Source organism: Loxodonta africana, chromosome X (genome assembly GCF_030014295.1).
Source record: "Loxodonta africana isolate mLoxAfr1 chromosome X, mLoxAfr1.hap2, whole genome shotgun sequence".
NCBI lineage: Eukaryota > Metazoa > Chordata > Mammalia > Proboscidea > Elephantidae > Loxodonta > Loxodonta africana.
This window is the reverse complement of record NC_087369.1, coordinates 8,251,822-8,274,147: the sequence shown is the minus strand read 5'-3', so window position 1 is coordinate 8,274,147 and position 22,326 is coordinate 8,251,822.

Genomic DNA, 22,326 nt, shown 5'->3' with positions numbered 1-22,326 from the left:
TTCTCCGAGGACTGATCCCTCCTGACAACATGTCCAAAGTATGTAAGACGCAGTCTCGCCATCCTTGCTTCTAAGGAGCATTCCGGTTGTACTTCTTCCAAGACACATTTGTTCGTTCTTTTGGCAGTCCATGGTATAGTCAATATTCTTCGCCAACACCACAATTCAAAGGCATCAGTTCTTCTTCAGTCTTCCTTATTCATTGTCCAGCTTTCACATGCATATGATCGATTGAAAATACCCTGGCTTGGGTCAGGCGCACCTTAGTCTTCAAGGTGACATCTTTGCTTTTCAACACTTTAAAGAGGTCCTTTGCAGCAGTTTTACCAAATGCAATGCATCATTTGATTTCTTGACTGCTGCTTCCATGGCTGTTGATTGTGGATCCAAGTAAAATGAAATCCTTGACAACTTCAATCTTTTCTCCGTTTATCATGATGTTGCTTACTGATCCAGTTGTGAGGATTTTTGTTTTCTTTATGTTGAGGTGCAATCCATACTGAAGGCTGTGGTCTCTGATCTTCATTGGTAAATGAATGCTCCTTAGAAGTGAGGATAGGAAGACTTCGTCTCACATACTTTGGACATGTTATCATGGGGGACCATCCCTGGAGAAGGACATCATGTTTGATAAAGCAGACAGTCAGCAAAAGAGAAGAAGACTCTCAAAGAGAAGGATTGACAAGGTGGCTGCAACAATGGGCTCAAACATAGCAACAATTGTGAAGATGGCTCAGGACCAGGCAGTGTTTTGTTCTGTTGAATGCTATGAGTTGGAACCGACTCAACGGCACCTAACAACAAGACACAAGTGTACTTTTTAAAAATTCCAGATGGATAGCGAATTATGCCAGCACGATTTATTAAATAAATCAGTCTTAACCGTCTGTTCCTGCAGAACCGAAACGGAACCACGATGACATATTTATATAAAATGTATTGTTTGTTAATTTGGAGCCCTGGTGGCACAGTGGTTAACAGCTCAGCTGCTAACCGGAATGTCAGCAGTTCAAATACACCAGCTGCTCCTCGGAAACCCTATGGGGCAGTTCTACCCTGTCCTGTATGGTCGCTATGAGTTGGAATTGACTTGACGGCAAGGGGTTTGTTTTTTTGTCTTGTTTTGTTTACACACATACACTTAAGGACCACTGGTGGTGCAATGTTTAAGCACTTAACTGCTAAGCAAAAGGTTGGCAGTTCGAACCCACCTAGGGGCTACCCGGGAGAAAAGACCTGATGATGTGCTCTGGTAAAGATTACAGCCTGGAACACCCTATGGGGCAGCTATACTCTGACACATGGGTTCACCATGAATTGTAATCGACTTGACTGCAACAGGTTGGTTTTTAATTTCTTCTGTGGCACCACTGATACAGATATACGCCTTTTTCTCTTCCAATTTTTCATATAATTGATTATAATGACATCATTCCTGAGGTTGAAGCTGCCCTCATGTCTAGAAAAATTTTACTTTATCAGGGTGTATTATACTTTTGAGGTAGAGCTGGGTAATGCCTGCTAATATTTTATTTAGAAATTTGCATTTGCGGTCATAAATGAGATGATTCTACAATTTTCTTTCTTTTTTGCATTCACCATTCTTTTTATTAATGTTGTACTTCCTTATAAAATTTATCTGGACAACTTACATATTTTCTCTTGCCTGGACTATTTTAAGCCGGTGCGTCTCAAACTGGTTTGAATCATGATGCTCAAACTTCAGCATGCAAAAAAAAAGTCCTCTGGAAATCTTTTTAAATTACAGATTTCTGGCCCATCCCACATCCTTGCCCCACCCCCACTGCACCCTAAGTTTCTGATTCAATTACCCTCCTGTGGGTCCTGTGAATTTTCGTGTCCAAAGTGCTCCCCGGAGGTAGTGAGGGTGCTGGTCCACCACCATTTTTAGTAGCATTGGCATAAATTTCATTGGAGTTATTTGTTCTATAAAGGGTAGATATAAACCAGCTGCAAAGCCATCTGGTGCAGATTTAAATAAGTTTACTAACTTTTTTTTCTTACACTGTGTGGTTAGTTTTAGAAGTATACGTTTTCCTAGGAGATCGTTCATTTCTTTCATATTATCAAGTTTCTTGCCAGAGTTGCACTTAACATTCATAATTTTTTTTTATTAAGCTTTTAAAATCTTCATGTCAAAATCATTTCTCGAATGAAAGCAATCCCTCCAATGGCCTGATTTTCTATTTTGAGAGCCCCTGGATGGCACAAACAGCTAAGCACTCCACTGCTAACTGAAAGGTTGGCAGTTTGAAACCACCCAGGGGTGCCTCAGAAGACAAGCCTGGCCATCTGCTTCCGAAAGATCACAGCCAAGAAAATCCTGCGGAGCACAGTTCTACTTTGCACGCTTGGGGTCACCATGAGTCACAATCGCTTGATGGCAACCGGTTTCAGTTTTTGTTTTTGTGCCTGTGTGTGGTTTCTTCTTTGTGGTATTTTTAGATAGTTTTGAAGTTTTTTCTGTTTGGTTTGGTTCTCCTCTGCCTTTTCCAGTTTTGAAGACTACAGTTCCCAAACAATGACATCATTTATTGTTCTATATGGATATACAGTCACGCATTGCTTAACGTCCACAATACCTTCTGTGAAATAGGACATAATGTGATTTGGATGTTGTTCGAACACCATATTATAGATGAAAGTCCTCTCAGGCACTGGCTTCCAAAATAACGAGGTTCCGTGCATATTAAAAACCAGAACCCAGTGCCGTCGAGTCGATTCCAACTTATAGCGACCCTGTAGGACAGAGTAGAGCTGCCCCATAGAGTTTCCAAGGAGCGCCTGGCGGATTCGAACTGCCAACCCTTTGGTTAGCAGCCATAGCACTTAACCTCTATGCCACCAGGGTTTCCATGCATATTCAAAGGGGGGGCAAATAACCTCCCTCTATAATGAGTTTATCTAAGATTTCAACTAATTCTTCTGTGGCCTTCCCATCAGCACTCGCAGACTCACCACTCACTTTCACATCGCACCGCAAAAAACGAAAAACATTGTCTGAAATGGGTGAAGCACCTAGAGTTAGCACTAAACTGGATATCCCAGTCTGGCCCTGCTTTTTCTTTAAGCATCTCAGACAAGCTCGTGCCTTAGTAGTGATCATCAGGGTGCTGAGAGGGGCTCGCTTTGGGTTTTGGTCCTGGGTGCACAGCATTAGCAGTTTCTCCACGTCGGGTGTAGGTCCCTCTTGCATTTTCGTTGGCCTTGTAGCTTTCAGTGGGGCCAACGCTTTAGCAGCTTGGAGAATTTTTTCTTTGTCTTAAGGATCGACATGATTGTTGAGTGAGATGGGCCCACATCCGTTGTGTTCCCTACTCCGATCGGGATTTCTGAACCCTATTATCTATAGCCTTATGGTAACTCTGGTGGTGCAGTGGTTAAGAGCTATCTATGGCTGCTAACCAAAAGGTAGGCAGTTCGAATCCACCAGGTGCTCCTTGGAAACTGTATGAGACAGTTGTACTCTGTCCTATAGGGTTGCTATGAGTCGGAATCAACTCGACGGCAACCTGTTCGGGGTTTTATTATAGCCTTATAGGACCGCGGTATACACGATCCCGCATTACCTAAAAGGACCTTATGTGGTGCATGACTACATACCAAATTCATGGGTGGGGGAAATTTTCCTCACAGTTGCTTACTGAAAGCAGATCCATTATTTGGAAGAAGCTTGGATTCTGGCACAAGAATGACGGGCCCATAGATTAGCAAAGTCCATCACCATAAATTTCTAAACAATGCCATGTGTATGTTTGACTCCGGTTTGGTCTAGAAAAATAATTAATTGCTTAGCTAATATGCTCCGTTTCTTCACCAATATTTTCTGCTTATTAGCAGGGATTCAGGACACCTTTTAATTTCTGGGAAATTATACCCCTACACACACACACACACACACGGAGCTCTGGTGATCTAACGGTTAACCGCTTGACTGCTAACTTGGTTGCTGCTACTTCATTGCCTCTCGTCCACTGTGAAGTCCTCGAAGTCATGAGCCATCAGAATCATCTCTGAGTCGCCACCACAGGTAAGCCTACCACCTGAAAACTTGAGAGTTTCCTCGTGATCGCAGTCTGCGATGAAACGTGCTCACAGAGACTCTTGCTCTGATTCTCGCGCCGATCAGTGACTCTGGGAAACACGGATGGGATTCCTGGTCTTGGTAGGCAGCCTCCTAATAATTAACAGCATCCTACTAAAGTCTTCCCAGTCAAAGCCGAATTCAAGTTGGGATCGACTCAACAACCAGGGGCTTGGTTTTTGGTTTTATTAACCTTCCACACCTTGTAAACATTCAATGAAGTACTCTTTCTTCCCCAGTAAAATGCCCCCAAGTGCCTGTGGAGATGTAGTCCAAAGGGGGGGGAAAAACCCCAAACCTGTTGTTTTCAAGTCAACTCCCAGTCATAGTGATCTCTGCCCCATAAGGTTTCCAAGGAGTGGCTGGTGGGTTCAAACTGCCGACCTTTTTGGTTAGCAGCCTTAGGTCTTAGCCACTACACCACCAGGGCTCCAAAGTCCAAAGACGGTCACCATAAAAATATGGCACATTTTAGGAAGAAGACCGCAGTTGTGTTTCTTGTACGCTAACTGTCATATGGCAGCCTGAGGCCAGGCTATCCCTTGGAATTGTATTTCTTGCTTTGTTCTTGTTAGCTCTGTTAGAGCAGGTCCCTGACTTTTGTGATCCATAGGGTTTTCATTGGCTGAGTTTTGAAAGTAGACTGCCAGGCCTTTCTTCCTGGTCTGTCTTAGTGTGGAAGCTCTGTTGAAATCTGCTTAGCATCATAGCAACACACAAGCCTCCACTGACAGACGGTGGCGGCTACGCATGAGGTGCAGTGGCCGGGAATCGAACTCAGGTCTTCTGCATGGAAGGTGAGAATTCTACCAATGAACCCCTGCGGCCTCCATTTCCTGTTCAGCATGTGAAAAACAACCAAGCAGGAAGTGTTTCCATGCTTTCAGTCCATGACTGGTGGATAGATTTCAGCAGAATTTCCAGACTAAGACAGACTAGAAAGAAAGGCCTGGCAACCTACTTCTGCAAATCAGCCCAGGAAAACCCTATAGATCACAACAGAACTTTGTCCAGCTCGCTTGCTTTGGATGTGTCATCAGGAGGCATCCATTGCTGGAGGAGGACATCGTGTTTGGTTGAAGCAAAGGGCCAGCAAGGGCGAGGAAGACCCTCGGTGAGATGGATCGGTACAGCGGCCACAGCGATGGACTGAAGCATGCTGGTGGTTGTGAGGGTGACGCAGGACTAGACAACATTTTGTTCTGTTGTGCACAAGGTTGCCACGAGTCGGAGTCAACTCAATGGCAGCTAACAGCATCAATATCGACCTCTTAATTTGTTGCTGCTACTTAAGTCTGTCTTGTCCAGCCTTCCTTCCCTCCAGCTTCATGGTTCCTCTACCATTAAGCTTTGGAAACATTTCTCGCAGGATATTTCAAATTGTGTGTGATTTTCTCCATCTTTCTGATCCTTGCTCTAGACTTGAAATTCTTGGGGGAAAAAAGACCATAACAGTATTTTAGGCATCTCTGTCATAGTCGTGTGGTATAACGCACAGGCCATGGCCAGTACGTAACTATTTATGAATCAGATAAAATTTCGAGAGTTTTTTTTTTTTTTTTTTTTTTCCAGGATAATTTTGTTTCTTGAAGGTCCTCATTAGTTATCCTTTCCTCTGGGAATCCAACCCGGACCATTTCATCAACCTCTCGCCTGACTTCTATTAACCAGTTTTTCAATCATTTTTCTAGATTATGAAGCAAACTGTGTGTACATGTTTATCTCTCAGTCCATACAGCTCATCATAAAAAAAAAGATGTAACATAAGAATTAAAAATAAATGCCTTTTTCAGCTGTACTCTGTGCTTGTGTGCTTAATTGGAGTGACAGCTTTTTTAACAAGCTATTCTTACTTAGTTATAACTCGTTTGGTAAACAAAGGCATTTGTGTTTTATGCCTGACTCAATAAACTGAGTGGAGGTGGAAAAAAAAAAAAAAAAAACTACAGAACTTTAAATTCTGTGCATTGGATCCAAGCAACACGATTCCAAACCCACAAAACAAAACAAAACAAAACAAAGTGTTATAAACACAAGAGTCTGATTTCTCATGTTGAAAAGATAACATAGCAACCAAGTTCCTTGAAAGAACAAGAAAAGACACTCACGGCTTGACAAAACAACTTCTATGTCCACTTACTCTAGGAAATCGAAAAACCAGTAGGTGTAGAAGATGTAAATTGACATTTACTTAGAGACTAAAAAAAAAAAAGTTTAACACAGAGTGTATGTTGAATTTGTTTCTCAAATATGATCACAGTAACCTCGCCCGGAGTCCCTGGGTGGTGCCAATGGTGAACACACTTTGCTGGCAACTGAAGGGTTGGGGGATAAAGTCCGTTCAGAGGTGCTTCAGAAAAAAGGACCAGCAATCTGTTTCCAAAAGATCACTGCCATTGATGACCCTGGGGAGCAGTTCTACTCTGACACACATGGGTGCCCATGGGTTGGGACTGACTCCATGGCAACTGGTTTTAATTCTGCCCTCTCTGGCACAGGACCGGCCACCATTTTGTTCCGTTATACATGAGTTTCCCACGAGTTGGAGTCGACTCCAGGGTACCTAACAACAACCATCATGCCTTCTAAACACGACAAGAGCTTCCTTGACTGCAAAAGGGGTGAGGACACCTGGACTGACCCATTCCTGCAATCAGCGTGTCGGGCGACTAGGCCAATGACTCCGTGTATAAAATTTCTAGTTGATTTTAACGATCACCTCACTTGCAGGATCACTGCTTCAGCCAGCAGCTCTCAAGCTTATTAGTCTCAGGACTCCTTTACACTGTTAAAATTACTGAGGACCCCTGAAGAGCTTTGGGGGGTAAGTATCTATGGTTATTTCTCACATCAGAAATTACAACTGAGACATTTTTTATAATACTTAATTAGTAGTATTATATAGGGTGGGAAACCCTGGTGGCATAGTGGTTAAGTGCTACGGCTGCTAACCAAAAGGTCAGCAGTTCGAATCCACCAGGCGCTCCTTGGAAACTCTATGGGGCAGTTCTACTCTGTCCCATAGGGTCGCTACGAGTTGGAATCGACTCGATGGCAGTGGTGGTTATTATATGGGGTTGCTATGAGTTGGAATCGACTTGACGGCAATGGGTTTGGTTTTTTGTTTTTGGTTTATATGTTATTGGAAAATATATACTGGTTTATATGTTATATGGAAAATAACCATATTTTACAAACAAAACAAACAAAAAAGCAGTGAGCAGAGGGCTCTTACTTTACATTTTTGCAATATCTGTTTACTATACAGCTTAGGAGGAGAAGGCTGAATTCTAACACCTGCTTCTACCATCAATCCATCGCCCTGCGTTGGGTCGGCCACAGTCTATGAAGAAAATCCAGCCTCATACAGACATGGGGTTGAAAACGGGAAGAGTATTTTAATATGTTTTTCAGATAACTGTGGACATTCTTCTCTGGAGCTGTACCCAAACTCTGTAAGCCGTTGTTTCTTAAAGTTTGCATGAAATTTGGAACCTGCAATCAGTATTAATGAACCTTTCATACCCTGTTATATTAAAATCTGTTGCTCTGTCTTAAGTTTTGAGTGCATCTTTTAGCCATGTGTTCATTTGGGACGTGATGCGTCAGTCATTTAGAAAATATTGTTTCAGGAAGGTATCCAGCTCTCCCAAACATCCACACGTTACATTATAAGATAGTAAATTATAACATCCGCTGATACCACCATCAACCTCATCAGAGACGTCTTTAAGGATTGGGAATCTGCTGAGCTCACGGCGGCAGAAACATGTCCTCCAAAATTCTAATTTTTGCTTGAAAGCCCAAATGTCATCACTCACAACAATTACTGTCCCTTATGATGCTTGGACTGGCCGGCTCCCTTTGGTCACTCTGAAGAAAACGTCCACCAAATGATTAAGTCTGAAGGAAAATGGAGCCCTAGTGGTGCAGTGGTTAAGAGCTTGGCTGCTAACCAAAAGATCAGCAGTTGGAATCCACTAGGCGCTCCTTGGAAACTCTATGGGGCTGTTCTACTCTGTCCTACAGGGTCGCTATGAGTCAGAATCAACTTGGTGGCACTAGGTTCTTGCATCAAATTACAAACAGACAGAAGAGGAGGCTCCTCTTTGTTTAGTGCGGTTATTCAATTTATTTGACAAAATGAACCCAGTGTCTTTACTAGTCAGGCAATGAGGTAGATTCACAGTGCAGATTGGTGTATAGAGACTTGGGCCAAGGTGGATGGGAGAAGAAACAATCAGGAATAAATATAGGTGCAACTCCACACAGAGCTCACTGTCTGGCCAAGATATAATTCCAGACACAGGTAATCATACAACCGTGTCATCCTGCTCCAGGAGATGTTTGCGTAAAACACTGAAGGAGCACAGATAAGTTGTGCTCAAGTGCTAAGCACCCTACTGACAGGTGCTAATGAGGACTGAATGGAAGAGGAGAGCAGATGAAAAGCCAAGGTGCCTTCCTGCTCTGCAGAAAGTGCCACATCAAGAGGAAATCCACATGGAAGACAGAATGGACCGCTGATGGTAACATAACACTGAGGGGCCCTCGGAAGAGCCCAGCGTCTAATTAGCTTGCGGCATGGACCAGGGAGACAGAAAGGTGAGTCTTTTCACTTTATGCTTTGTTTCATCTTAGGGGGCAGGCTACGCCAGTATGCAGTTAAATAGGTAAGCTAAGTCTTGCATTTTGCTAGTATAACAAGTATGATGTATGTAAAGCTTTAATCTGAGAACTACAAAGACTGAACCTAACATGCTTATGAACTAAGTAATACAGTGCTTTCATTTAAAAGGGAAATTAAGCTAAAGTAAATGGACAGATGAACCATTTAACTATCCTTATATATGTATATAAAAAGCATGATATTCCATGAGTCAGACTCAACTCGACAGCAACTGGTTAAGGTATGTTTACATAAACCCGTTGCCGTAAATATCATGCTTTATATATATATATATAAGCATAGACTATCAAGCAATAGTATATATACTCTGACACATATGAGTTCGCCATGAATCAGAATCAGTTAGATGGCAACTGGTTTACCGGTTACCCTCCATAAATGGTTCTAGGATAATATCAACTTCCAGCAAGCTAGGGTCCTTCTCTTTCCCCCAAAGGCTACACTCAACAGCTTCTCTATGCCCTCCTTCTTAATCTTTCTCCTGCCTGCAATGCCAAAGGTAGCATAGCACAGGAGCAGGTAAAGTGACGTTAATCCCCACGTTTGATGACTAGTATAAACCTCTTTATCTCCCACAGCAGAGTTCCCTTATTATAAGCTTCCTTCACTTGCAGAAGTCCTTGGGTGGTGCACATGGTTAAGTGTTCAACTACTAACCAAAAGGTCGGAGGTTGGAGTTCACCTGAGGTGCCTCGAAAGAAAGGCCTGGAGATCTGCTTCTGAAATATCAGCCACTGAAAACCCCACGGAGCACAGTTCTACTCTGACACACACGGAGCCGCCGTGACGTGGAGTTGACTCAATGGCAGCTGGTTAGGTTCTGTTTATTTGTTTCGGTTTTCAGCCTCAACATCCAGCCCAAATGTAATAACTTTGACATCTAGATGTACCACACGCTCATTCTTCAAAGCTTTTTTTTTTAAACTTTCGTGCATCCTGATCGCCATGTAAACCAGACAACAAATTTCCCCATGGACATACAATGTTTCACCGCCCTCCCTGATGAATTTCCTCCAGACCAGAATGCACCCGTCTCTTACAGAAGAATGTAGCAGAATGAGACTTCTCGCATAGTGAGACTCAAGTTACATCCCTCTAAACCAAACCAAACCCACTGCCATCAAGTCAGCTTTGACTCATGGTGACCCCATGTGTGCAGAGTAGAACTGCTCCACAGGTTTTTCAAGGCTGTCTTTTCTGAAATAGATCTCCAGAACCTTTCTTCTGAGGCATCTCTGGGTGGACTCGAACCTCCAACCTTTCAGTTAGTAGTCAAGTGCTTAGCCATTGCACCACCCAGGACTGTACATCCCCTCTTTCCAACACAGGTATTTGGACAAGTTCTCTATCCGCCTCTGAAGTTTCCCTCTGCTCAGCCCCCCAGGAGGTGCCTGCAGGGAAGTTGACACCCTGAGGACAAGCCTGAGACCGACAGGAGAGGGACACACTGGACAATTGCCCTAAAGTTGCCCTGACCTCGTATCTTCTTTTACCAAATCCTGTCAATGAGCGTTTGTAAGCATTTGAGTAATGCCTCTTGTTTCTGACCCAGCTTTAATATTAAATGGTAGGCTGGCTGTTGTGGGTGCTGTTGGCTACTGTCGCGTCCATTCCTACACGTGACGCCCCCATGGGTGCAGCGCAGAACTGTGCTTCATAGGGATTTCTATGGCTGTGAACTTTCAGAAGCAGGCTGCCAGGACTGTCTTCCAAGATGCCTCCGGGTGGATCCAAACTGTCAGCCTTCTGGTTAGAAGTCTGGTTTGCGCCACCCATGGACTGTGTTGGCTGGATATAGGCCGAACAGCGTATCGGCATCTGTTTTATAAATAGATAATTGTTAAAGCGTTTGTCTGCTAAGCAGAAAGTCAGCAGCTAGAATCTACCAGCCACTCCTTAGAAACCCTAGGGGGCAGTTCGACTCTGTCCTATAGGGTCACTTTGAGTAGAGCCGACTTGACGGCAACGGGTTTGAATTTTTTTTCTGTTGCAGTGTCTCCGTGGTGATCAATAGCTTAAGATTCTGGGCAAGGCTGTATCCAAAGACTGGTTAAATGAGAAGGCAGGTTCCACTGTAATTTTATCTGGGGAAGTGGTTGAAACAGTAATAGAAATTGCCACCAAGCACAGAAGATTGCTTTTGCCCAATTTCTCTATTTTATCTTCAAAAGCTTTTCATTTTTCAGAAATACCGTCTGCCTTTTCCATTCCTGGAGATCAAATTCACAACTTGTTCTTGGGCCTCTTTTTTTAAATGGTCTTAGAATTAAACTGTAGGATACTATGCTTCTTCAAAACACCCATACCTGGTTCCAGTAAAATTCCTGAAGAGACCAAGAGGTGACTGTTACATCAGACAGCACCAAAGGGCAGTCATGAGTCTCTCGGTTAGACCTTGAGGGCCTGGTGACATCACACACGTCTAACCAGAGGGCTTCATCTCCTGTTCCTTTTCTGACAGATGCCCAGAGTTAAAAAAACAAAACAAAACAAAAAAAAACCCTGTTACAAGGGACAAAGCCTTCAGAGCTCTGTGTCTAGGATCGCATGATGTAACAGGATAAAAACCAGTCAAAACAACCTCACCCAAAGAACTCCCAGAGCTAACTACCCCAATTCTGTATGAGCTCCACTTAGATGTAGCAAATTGCACAGAAAAGTTCCTATTCAGCTCTACCTACTTTCCCTTGAATAGAGTTTTCTCCCAACTGCCTGACAAATTGCCTTCCAATTACTGAAATTTTCTCCGTGGAGACATTACAGCTCACCCTCAGAGTTTGTTGTGATACAGAATCAACTCTTAACATGGCGGACCATTAACTTCCTGCTTCTCCTCCAGTGCACGCGGAATCCAGGGTCTCTCACACAGTTCTGCTCTTTGCCTTGCTAACGGGAGTTTCTGCCACAGCTCCTCAGACACGTCAGAGAGAAACCACAAGACAACGAGCTTAATTATTAGGAGTAAGAGACGATATTACTCATTGGTTCCTTGAGAAGGGGTTGACATTGATCATTCCCTATTTTCCCAAAATAGAAACAATTTAGAGCCCTGCTGGAGCAGTGGTTAAGAACTTGGCTGCTAACCAAAAGGTTGGCAGTTTAAATCCACCAACCGCTCCTTGGAAACCTGTGGGGCAGTTGTGCTCTGTCCTATTGGGTCGCTATGTGTCAGAATCGACTCGCTGGCAACAGGTACAGTGCAGTCTGTCATCCTGTGGTGGCTGGGGGTATTGCTATGATGCTGGAAGCTATGCCACCGGTATTTCAAACGCCAGCAGGGTCACCCATGGTGGATAGGTTTCCGTGGGGCTTCCGGACTAAGACCGACTAGGAAGGAGGGCCTGGTGATCTACTTCTCAAATCAGCCAATGAAAATTCTGTGGATCACAGAGTATTTCCTGGACTTAGGCTCATTTATTTCAGACGAGTCATCAGGAGGGACTGACCGCTGGAGAAGGACATCATGTTTGGTAAAATGGAGGACCAGCGAGGGTGAGGAGACCTTCAATGACATGGATTGACACAGTGGCTGCAACAATGGGCTCAGACGCACCCATTGTGATCATGGACATGGCAGAGGACCAAGTAATGTTTAGTCCTGAGATACATAAGGTCGCCATGAGTCAGAGCCAACTTGATGGCAACTAACAGCAACAACATAGTGCAAAATGTAAATTAATTGAAGCAGTAACAATCATAGTGACATGTTTAGCCTGGGCCTACTGTATTTATCTGTATTAAAAAAACTATTGGTTTATCTCTAGTTTGTAGAAATAAATGAAGACCACCCCAGATGAGAACAAACAGAGGCCCTCTATTCAGAGCTTGCTGTAACAAGGGAGTGAACCACCAACACTTGGGTTTGCCAGAGACTCCAAGGCAGGCAGGGAGTGGGAAGCTTCATAGCAAAAAACGAAAGAAGGCTTAGGTAGGTATGCCTGCTTGGAGGCTGTTGTGGGGAAGCTGGAGATGAGTTAACTAGAAGCGGGGCTTCTTTTGGGGTTGGCTGGGGAGCATATTTGGCTTTCTCTCCTTGATTCTGAGTTGGAAAAGGTGGCAAAAAAATAGAGACGCTGGCCATCATTGACCGAATCCTGAGCAACTTAAATGATAGCTACAGAATTTGTGGTTTATCTTGTCCTGCTGGTCACTGAAGAGGTGGTAAATCAAAAAACCAAACCCATTGCCATCGAGTCAATTCTGACTCATAGCAGCCCTATGAGGACAGAGTAGAACTGCCCCATAGGGTTTCCAAGGAGCACCTGGTGGATTCAAACTGCCGACCTTTGGGTTAGCAGCCATAGCTCTTAACTACTACACCACTGGGGTTTCCGAGAAGGTCATAGATCACAGTTTTATTGTCATATGTGGTTTGTCAGTTGATGCCTTTGAATTATGGTATTTTATTCGTGGCAAAAAAAATTGAATATACCATGGACTGCCAGAAGAAGGAACAAGTCTATCTTGGAAGAAGCACAGCCAGCATGCTCCTTAGAAGTGCTGATTGGGAGACTTCATCTCATGTACTTTGGACACGTTCTCAGGAGGGAGCAGTCCCTGGAGAAGGACATCATGCTTGGTAAAGTAGAGGGTTAGCACGAAAAAGAGGAAGACCCTCGAGCAGATGGATTGACACAGTGGCTGCAACAATGGGCTCCAACATAGCAACAGTTGTGCGGATGGCGCAGGACCAGGCAGGGTTTTGTTGTATTATCCACAGGGTCGTTAGGAATCAGAACCGATTCAAAGGCACCTAACAACAGCAACATGGTTTGGCCATTCCATTTGTATATTCAGTCTTTCAAGACCATTTGCAAAGCCCCACAGTTAAAAATGGATACTAGCCAGGATTAGCAATTCAGTATTTATTTATTAGAACAAAGGACATTTTGGAAAAATTATAAATTGCAATTACGAATTTTACTATAGAGCCAATAGAACTATAGAATGACCATGTTGCTGTGGGGGCATCAAGCCATTTCCAACCCTTAATGGCCCCGTGTGACAGAGTGGAACTGCCCATAAGGCTTTCTAGACTATATTACTTATGGGAGGAGCCCTGGTGGCACAGTGGTTAAGCACTCATTTGCTAACCAAAAGGCTAGTGGCTTGAACCCAGCAGCCACTCCATGGGAGAAAGATGCGACAGCCTGCTTCCGTAAAGGTTACAGCCTTGGAAACCCTGCGGGACACTTCTACTCCGTCTTGTAGGGTCACTATGAGTCAGAATCGGCTCAACAGCATTGCGTTTGGGTGTTTCCATCTTTATAGAAGCAAATCCCCGGGTCTTTCTCCCATGGAGGGGCTGAGTGGGTTTGAACCACCAACTTCTCAGTGAGCAGATAAGCGTTTAACTGTTTGCACCTCCAGGACTCCTTAGAACGATCATAAATATGTTATTACCATACTTTAAATTTGAAATCCATGAGTTACATTCGTAAAAACTATGATTCTAAAAATACAGGACATTTTACGTGGTGTTGTTTTCACTTAGTGTGAATTGTTTGACTCCTAATTAAAAACAGGAATGCCTGATTCTGCATAAATGGTGGAAGGGGCTGCTGAACCACCCAACAGAGAACCGAGGTCTTATCGTATGATCAGTGATGACACACGTCGTGACAAGTGCATTGAACGCGTTTGCAAGGTTCCTAACTTTTCAACATTGATCGAAGATGCCAAGGAAGCCAATGTCCGTTTGTTATGTTAAAGCATTAAAAAGCAAAGGCATTACTTTGAGGTTTGGTTTTCGGTTTCAATTTCACCTGAACAATGAATAAGGAAGACCAGAGAAGAGTTGATGCATTTGAGTTATGGTGTTGGCGAAGACTGTTGCCAGAAGAACCAACGAATGTGTCTTGGCAGAGTAGAACTGCCCCAAAGGGTTTCCTAGGCTATAATCTTTGCAGAAGCAGATTGCTGGGTCTTTCTCCTGTGGAGCTCCTGGGTGGGTTCAATCCACCAACCTTCCAGCTGGCAGCTGAGCACTTCTGTGTTGCATCAAATATCGTTGTTCTGTGCCTTCCAGTAGAAACAAGGATGACGAGACTTCGTCTCACATACTTTGGACGCAGTATAGGTAGGGACCAGTCCCTGAAGAAGGACATGCTTGGTAAAGCAGAGGGTCAGCAAAAAAGAGGAAGACCCTCAATGAGATGGACTGACACAGTGGCTGCAACAATGGCTCAAACATAGCAACAATGGTCAGGATGGCGCAGGACCGGGCAGTGTTTCGTTCTGTTGTACACAGGGTTACTATGAGTCACTATGGACTGGATGGCACCTAACAACTTATTTAATATATTTTTAAACAAGGAGAGCCTGATAGATATAACTAAGAACCAGAAAGTCTTCAGATATTGGTCCATGTGAGGGGGTTCTGTGTTTTTTTAAGCACCCTTGCGGTTCTGCACTTACTCCGTCCCCTTCCTCTGGTTTTAGTGCGCATCTTGCAAGCAGCCAAGTCTATTTCTAGAGAAAAAATCTTGCAAACAATGTTCAAAGTGAAAATTTATGCAAATCCAATGCTTCACCTTAATTACTTCGCTAGCGCTTGTCAGCAGCCGCTTCCATGGTTTTGCTGATTAGCGAGCCATCTCAATTATTATTTCATCTGCAATTACAATGATCCCCAGCTCTGGCTTGCAGCCTGATCACCGCACTGCCTTCCACCCTCCAGTCTGCTCCTGCAGCCCAAATTAACTGTGACCTCGCCTCATGTTTCAACAAAACTCCTCCCTTTAGGATACTGCAAAGCCAGGATCTCTTGGCTGCCAAAAGTAAAGAAGCCACAGAAAACAGGTGACTCGAGCCTTCAACGTGGTGAAGAAAACCTTTGTGTGCTCATTGGATCTCTCCTAGCCACTCAACACACCTTTTGCAATTCTCTATAGCATATGTTAGCTTCCAAAATTCACGTTTACAGACCAAAACCCGGATTCTCGAAACACCCAAAACGGTGTGCCAAGGAAAAAAAAAAAATCAAAACAATGAGAAGATGAGATGGAAGCAGCAGGGTTTGTACAATCACTAAGTTGCTTTAGTTAGATACTGAAAGGATGAAAAGTTACATTTCACACTCAAGAGGAGCAAATTGACCTAACAGCCTAAACAACGAGGCATACGATTTAAGAAGTCAGACACCCATAGCATAGAGCAGATTGCCAGATCTTTTCTCCCTCAGAGCTGCGGGGTGGGTTTGACCCAGTGACCTTTTGGTTAGCTTAACCATTGCACTTAACCAGGGCTCCTGGCACTACCTGGGTAGTTAATATAAATGGCTGCAGCTGGCCCTAATAGTGACATTAACACCAGGACTACGTCTTGGGGAGGGAGCAGGGTTTGGGGAGAGAAAGTAAAGCTTCCACTTAAATCTAGCAAATGCCTTTTGCCTTCCCTTCCTCACCTGTAAAACGTGTACAGTGAGATTTACCTTGCAGGGTGAATGTAAGGATCAGTAGCAGTTTCAGTAAAACCCCTCAAGCACAGTAGGTTGCCAAAAAAAAGTAACTATTGTATTTAAGACATTTGTTAATGGGGGAGGAACAACTCAGAAAAAGAGGGTGAGAACGGTTGCATAATCCAAGAATGGAATCAATGCCCCCCAATTGTACACGTAGAAACTGTTGAACTGCTGTATGTTTTGATGTGTATATTCTCAACAACAACATAATAAATAAATATATTTTAAAAATAATTTTTTTTTAAAAGAACCATAAAAAAAATCTGAATAGATTCTCCTTTTATTGACACAGGTGACTTGGTGAATCTTGACAGCTACCCTTGGAATATCCGATCATTTCTGCCTGAATAATGAAGTGGTTTATTTAGAGTGCGCTGTACCTGAAAGTCTTTGTGGCTTTTTTCCCCCTTATCCAAACGTAAAACTAATATAGTTAGAATTATTTCTGAAAATGCACATGAGCCACTTTTTAATATATGAAACATACATTTTTCCTCTTTTAATAAAGTCTTTGTTATATTGACAACTTGCATGCTTATTAATAAGAAAACATGGGGGCTGTGTTTCATTTTAGTTTCTGAGACGTTTAACCCTTTTTAGAATTGATGCATTTTTCCCACCGTGGAAGGATTTACTAAGACATGAAATGTCAGCGGAACACTGAGCAAGATATTCCAAGCTACTGAGGTGCTCCTTGGTTTATCAGAGTATGCTTTCAAAGATCTCCTTAGACATCAAGGCTGAGAAAGTATCGTTTACTGTAAAACACCAGAGTTTAAACAATACCACTGGTCAAGAAGTGGCTTCTATACTGGGATAATATGAAATAACATATTTCAAAAAAATTTTAAACCTGATTTTTTAACTATTTATAAGACTACTTTTTGTTGTTAGGTGTTTTCAAGTCCAACTCATAGCGACCCCATATGACAGAGTAGAACTGCCCCCATAGGGTTTCCAAGGCTGTAATCTTTACAGGAGTAGATCACCAGTTCTTCTCTCTCTGGGAGACACTGGTGAGCTCCAATCACCAACCTTTCAGTTAGCAGCCAAGTGCTTAATCATTGTGCCACCAGGGCTTCTTATAAAACAGTAATATCAATTCCATCAGATTAGCTCACAAACAGGTCCTAAAGCATGTAGAGGAGTCAATTAGCACTGCCATCTAGAGGGGCACTGGTGGTTCAGTGGTAGAGTTCTCATCTTCCATATAGGAGACCTGGGTTCAATTCCTGACTGGGCAACATTGTGCGTGGGTGCCCCATGAGTTGGGGGCCCTTTGAGTTAGGGACCACCTCCACAGCTAACAATAAAAACACTAGCACCTAAGCAGAGAATGAATATATACATATATATAGAGTCAAATTTTTCTCATTTCAGAGTTTAAGGGAAAAATCACTTGGTCATTTGGAATACACTGGGTGCTGAGGGGAGCCCTGGTGGCTCAGTGGTTAAGAGCTCAGGCTGCTCACCGAAAGGTCGGTAGTTCAAATCCCCCAGCTGCCCCTTGGAAACGCTATGAGCCGGAATCTACTTGACAGCAATGGATTTTTGGTGTGCTTTTTTTTTAAGGCAGGCATCTCTGTGTCTCCCTTCATTAGTGCTCTGTCCTGATTTGCTTTGGATGGCTGTGGGATTTCTCCAGCTCCCTGTATCTTCCCTTCACTCTCTTCATCACAGAGATGATGACGTTAGAGACATCTATTCTAGAATTTTCTATCCAGAGTAGGGAAGTCGCATATTGGAGTCTCCTGCAGACCTTTTTCAATGAACCTGTGACACCCCCCCACCAAAGACCTTGAATCAAACTCCTCATCCCCACCCCCTCAACCCTACTGATCGTCACTCCTCTGTCTCTAAACTCAGGAGTCCCTGAACAATGCAAAGCGTTAAGCCCTCAACTACTAGTCGAAAGGTTGGTGATTCGAACCCACTCAGAGGCACCTCGGAGGACCGGTCTAGTGATCTGCTTCTGAAAGGTCATAGCCTGGAAAACCCTATGGAGCACAGTTCTCCTCTGCACACGTGGGGGCGCCATGAGTCAGAATCGACTCGATGGTAAGTGACAGCAACATCCCTATGCCCTGACTGTATAGATAAGGAAACAAACTCGAGAACTGCATCTGCCCGGGGTTATAATGAGGACTAGGAGACCTCAAATACGAATCTACATTAGAGGAATCCAGGCCAGCGATGACATGCATGGCTTTAAGCTATAAGGAGGTAGGAGAGACACTGTCATTAAAGTCACAAGACATGATGACAAGGGTTTGTGATCTTCTACCAAGAGCCTTGGGTGAGCTTTGCTCCCCACTGTATTGCATACATGGAATCTGAGCAACAGCTTTGCCGTGCTCAGAACTCAATTTAGAGTTGGGGAAGATCCTAACCCATTCTGATCCAAATTATCCTCTCGTTTTGACTCGAAGTCGATTAGTTCTATTCTTTGCTGGATGAGGTATATTGAACTAATTCGAGGAAGTCTTCCTTTGGATGAATTGCCTTTTCTGCTGGCACTATCAACTGAGCCAAGCAAATCTTAAAAGTTGAAAAACCAGCGGTAAGTGAGATTTCAAGCATGACAGTCCTAGGTGAAATTAATTTAGGAAAGTCACTGGTGACGGAATAGTTACTAGAATGTTCATTTTACTGAACTATTCCCACTGCTAAGCAACTACCGCACTTTCAATTTCGTCTGTAGCTGGTGATTTTCGGTGAAACTCTCCCACTGAGTTGCCATAGTATATAAAATGAGACGTAGTTTTTTAGAAAGGTGAGTTTGCTTCAGGCATTATAGCAGCACTACTAGCCTTCAGATAGACTTGGACTCATGGAAACCCCACGAGTGTCAGAGTGGAACTGTGCTCCGTAGTGTTTTCAATGGCGGATTTTTTAGAAGCACATCACCAGGTCTTTCTTCCAAGGCGCCTCTGGGCGGACGCAAACCTTCAACCTTTTGGTTAGCAGCCAAGAACTTAACCATTTGCTCCATCCAGGGACCCTCATAAATGTAATAGAAGATCACCTTTTATTATAGAGGTTTGCCCCTTTCATCTGTTTCAAAGCTTCCTAACAAAACTAAGAACTCTAACTGTAAGAAACAGCGCAATCTGACAAAGCCATGTTATCCTGTAAGTGTGAAGGAGCGTAAGAACTTGCAAATGAAGTGATGTTTACTGCATCCTCGTCAGCGGAAACAGGATCTGCCTGCACGTAACACTTGGACTTCTGATAAAGACACAGTCAGTCTTCTGCTGCTAAATAATAGTCATAGCCTCTGTGTGCGCTTGGGATGGTAAAATAGAAAAGAAAAAGTGAGGTGGAGGGGGAAGAGAGAAAGTACAATCTCAAGGTCAAAGAACAGATCAAAAGAATTGATTCTGAAGTAAAAGTCAAACCAAAACACCTCGAAGGTCAAAACCGAAAGACGTAATCCTCGTGGTGATCAAAGGTCAACACCCAATGTGGTCATGTGTTCTGGTCGACAAATACAAATATTCTCAGCCAAATAGAAAATATAAAAATGCCAAAACGATCTCTGCAACCTGGGATACAAAATGAGCTCTGTCCATCTATTTCATAACGCATATTTTCTAAAGGAAATTTTAGGACGTACTATGTTATCTATTGGGTCATTCTGGAAGTCAAGATAATAAATTGCGGGTGGATTTTCTGGTTGAACACAGTGGTTGGAGCAAAACACTTCCTTCCTCCCTTCTAGGATAGCACAGAAATGACAGATTGATAGCAGCGCTCTTCACAGTAGCCAAAAGGTGGAGACAACCAAAATGTCCATCAACGGATAAACAGAAAAACAAAATGTGGTCTATCCACACAACGGAACACTGCTCAGCGGCAAAGAGGAATGGAGTCCTGAAACAGGCCACAGCATGGAAGAGCCTTGAAAACATTATGCTGAGTGAAGTAAGTCGGCCACAAAAGGACAAAGGCTCTATGATCTCAGTTATAGAAAATATCTACAATAGTCAACTGCATAGGGAACAAAGTTTATGAATGGGTAAGACGGGTGGGAGGCGGGGAGGGAGGAGAGCCATTGCTTAGGGGGCACTGAGCAATGGCTATAAAGGGTGATGGAAAAATCGGGAAATGGATAGTACTGATGGTTGTACAACGAGATGAATGTAATTAATGTCATGGTGCATGTAATAAATATCGAAATGGTAAATGGTTTATTATATATACACATATATATAGGAAACCCTGGTGGCATAGTTGTTAAGAGTTCAGCTGCTAACGAAACGGTTGGCAGTTCAAATCCACCAGGTGCTCCTTGGAAAACCTATGGGACAGTTCTACTCTGTCCTGTAGGGTCCCTATGGGTTTGTTTGGGGTTATATATATATTATATATATATATATATGTATGTATGTATTTACAGATATATATGTTGTTGTTTGCCTTCAAGTCAATTCTGACTCATAGTGACCATATATGACATAATAGAACAGCCCCAAAGGGTCTCCTAGGCTATAATACCACTTTCGATATTTCTATTATAGACTAAGACTGCACCCTGCCAAAGGCCAAAAACTTTGCATGACCCAGAAAAACAAGGCAGTCCCGTCAAGTTCTGGCTCTCACAGATTTCACTCTATTTTTAGAAGAAAATTACACTGACCAGTGTGGAAAGAAACATATAATCATTTCAACATTTAATCTATAACATGCATTGACTCAATACCCATAACGAAGCACTCAAACATACCAACTGTAGTAAAGATGGTACAGGACTAGACAACATTTCATTCTGCTGTCCATGGGGCTGCCATGAATTGGAGCCCTGTCTCTGGCAACTACCACCGCCACCAACCTTGATAAAACCCAATTAGACTAGAAGGTATATCTTTGTAGGTAGCCTGAGTCCACCTACAAAGATATACAGTCACTGTACCCACATATGTCAACTTCACTGTGTGTTTTCAAGGAGAGGATGGATTTAGACTGTGGCACAAAAGATAGAGAAGAAAATCCTTGGCTGAAAATAATTATTATTATTGGGGGAAACCATAAAAAGGGGTAGCAAGCTTCAACAGAGAGAAAAAAGGAAATGAGAATTGCCACATCAACTCAGAATTATATAAAGGAAGAATAAGAAATAATTATGTGTGTTGGGGGGAACAATGCATAATATCAAATTAATCCTAAAGAGGAGATAATTAGATAAAAGAAATCACCACTGTTCATCTGTTCACGTTGACTCTAATTCTCTCCCAAATGAGTTTGCATTCAAGTCTGAATGATAAACTGAGTTTAGTATTTATAGTCAGATGCATAAAAGTTTGTACTCTCTTACATCGAGATTATTCTTTTCAAGATCACTATATATTGAATTTTCAGTGTGAATTAAATGGATGGAATTCATTTAGGCAGTGTGTCTTAGTAGAAATTATGATGTGCAGACATGCGTTGGGAAGCAAGGCTAGGTGTGAGTTCTTTTGCTGGGAACCTGGGATACAATGACTGTTACTATTGACGAATATTTGTAAAGGAAATATAACAGGTGATCAATTTAGAGTGAAACCCGTGAGAACTGGAACTCGACAGGGATGCCTTGTTTGTCTGAGTCTCGCAGGTTTTCCACCTTTGACAAGGCGCAGTCTTGCCACTTTTCAATCGATCGCTATTAAGAATCCTATGTCATAAACACCGGTGAGTTTTCCTTCTCTGACAGGTTTCCACCTTAGACAGGTTCCCACATAGCCAGGTTTTACTGTATCTCCTTTGATTATAAAAGTCACGGTGGAGACAGAAATGGATTGTCTGCGAATGGCACAGAGAATTGCTCTGTGTTTCTTGGCAATGACTCCTGAGACCAGGGGCTCCCCTCCCCCCAAGAAAAGAGATGAAGAAGAGTGCAATTTCCCCTTGGGAGTCCCAGGTGTGGTCAGCACTGAGGTATAACTAACTACCTGATGAAATTGGCACCTGGAGCAAGACATCATTCTCCGTGAATGGGGCCACCACACGTACCCCGAGTGGTGCACCCCAATTCAGGGGCCTCACGTTCCTTCCCTAGATCCCCTGTGAAGAGAAAGAACAGCCTAATGG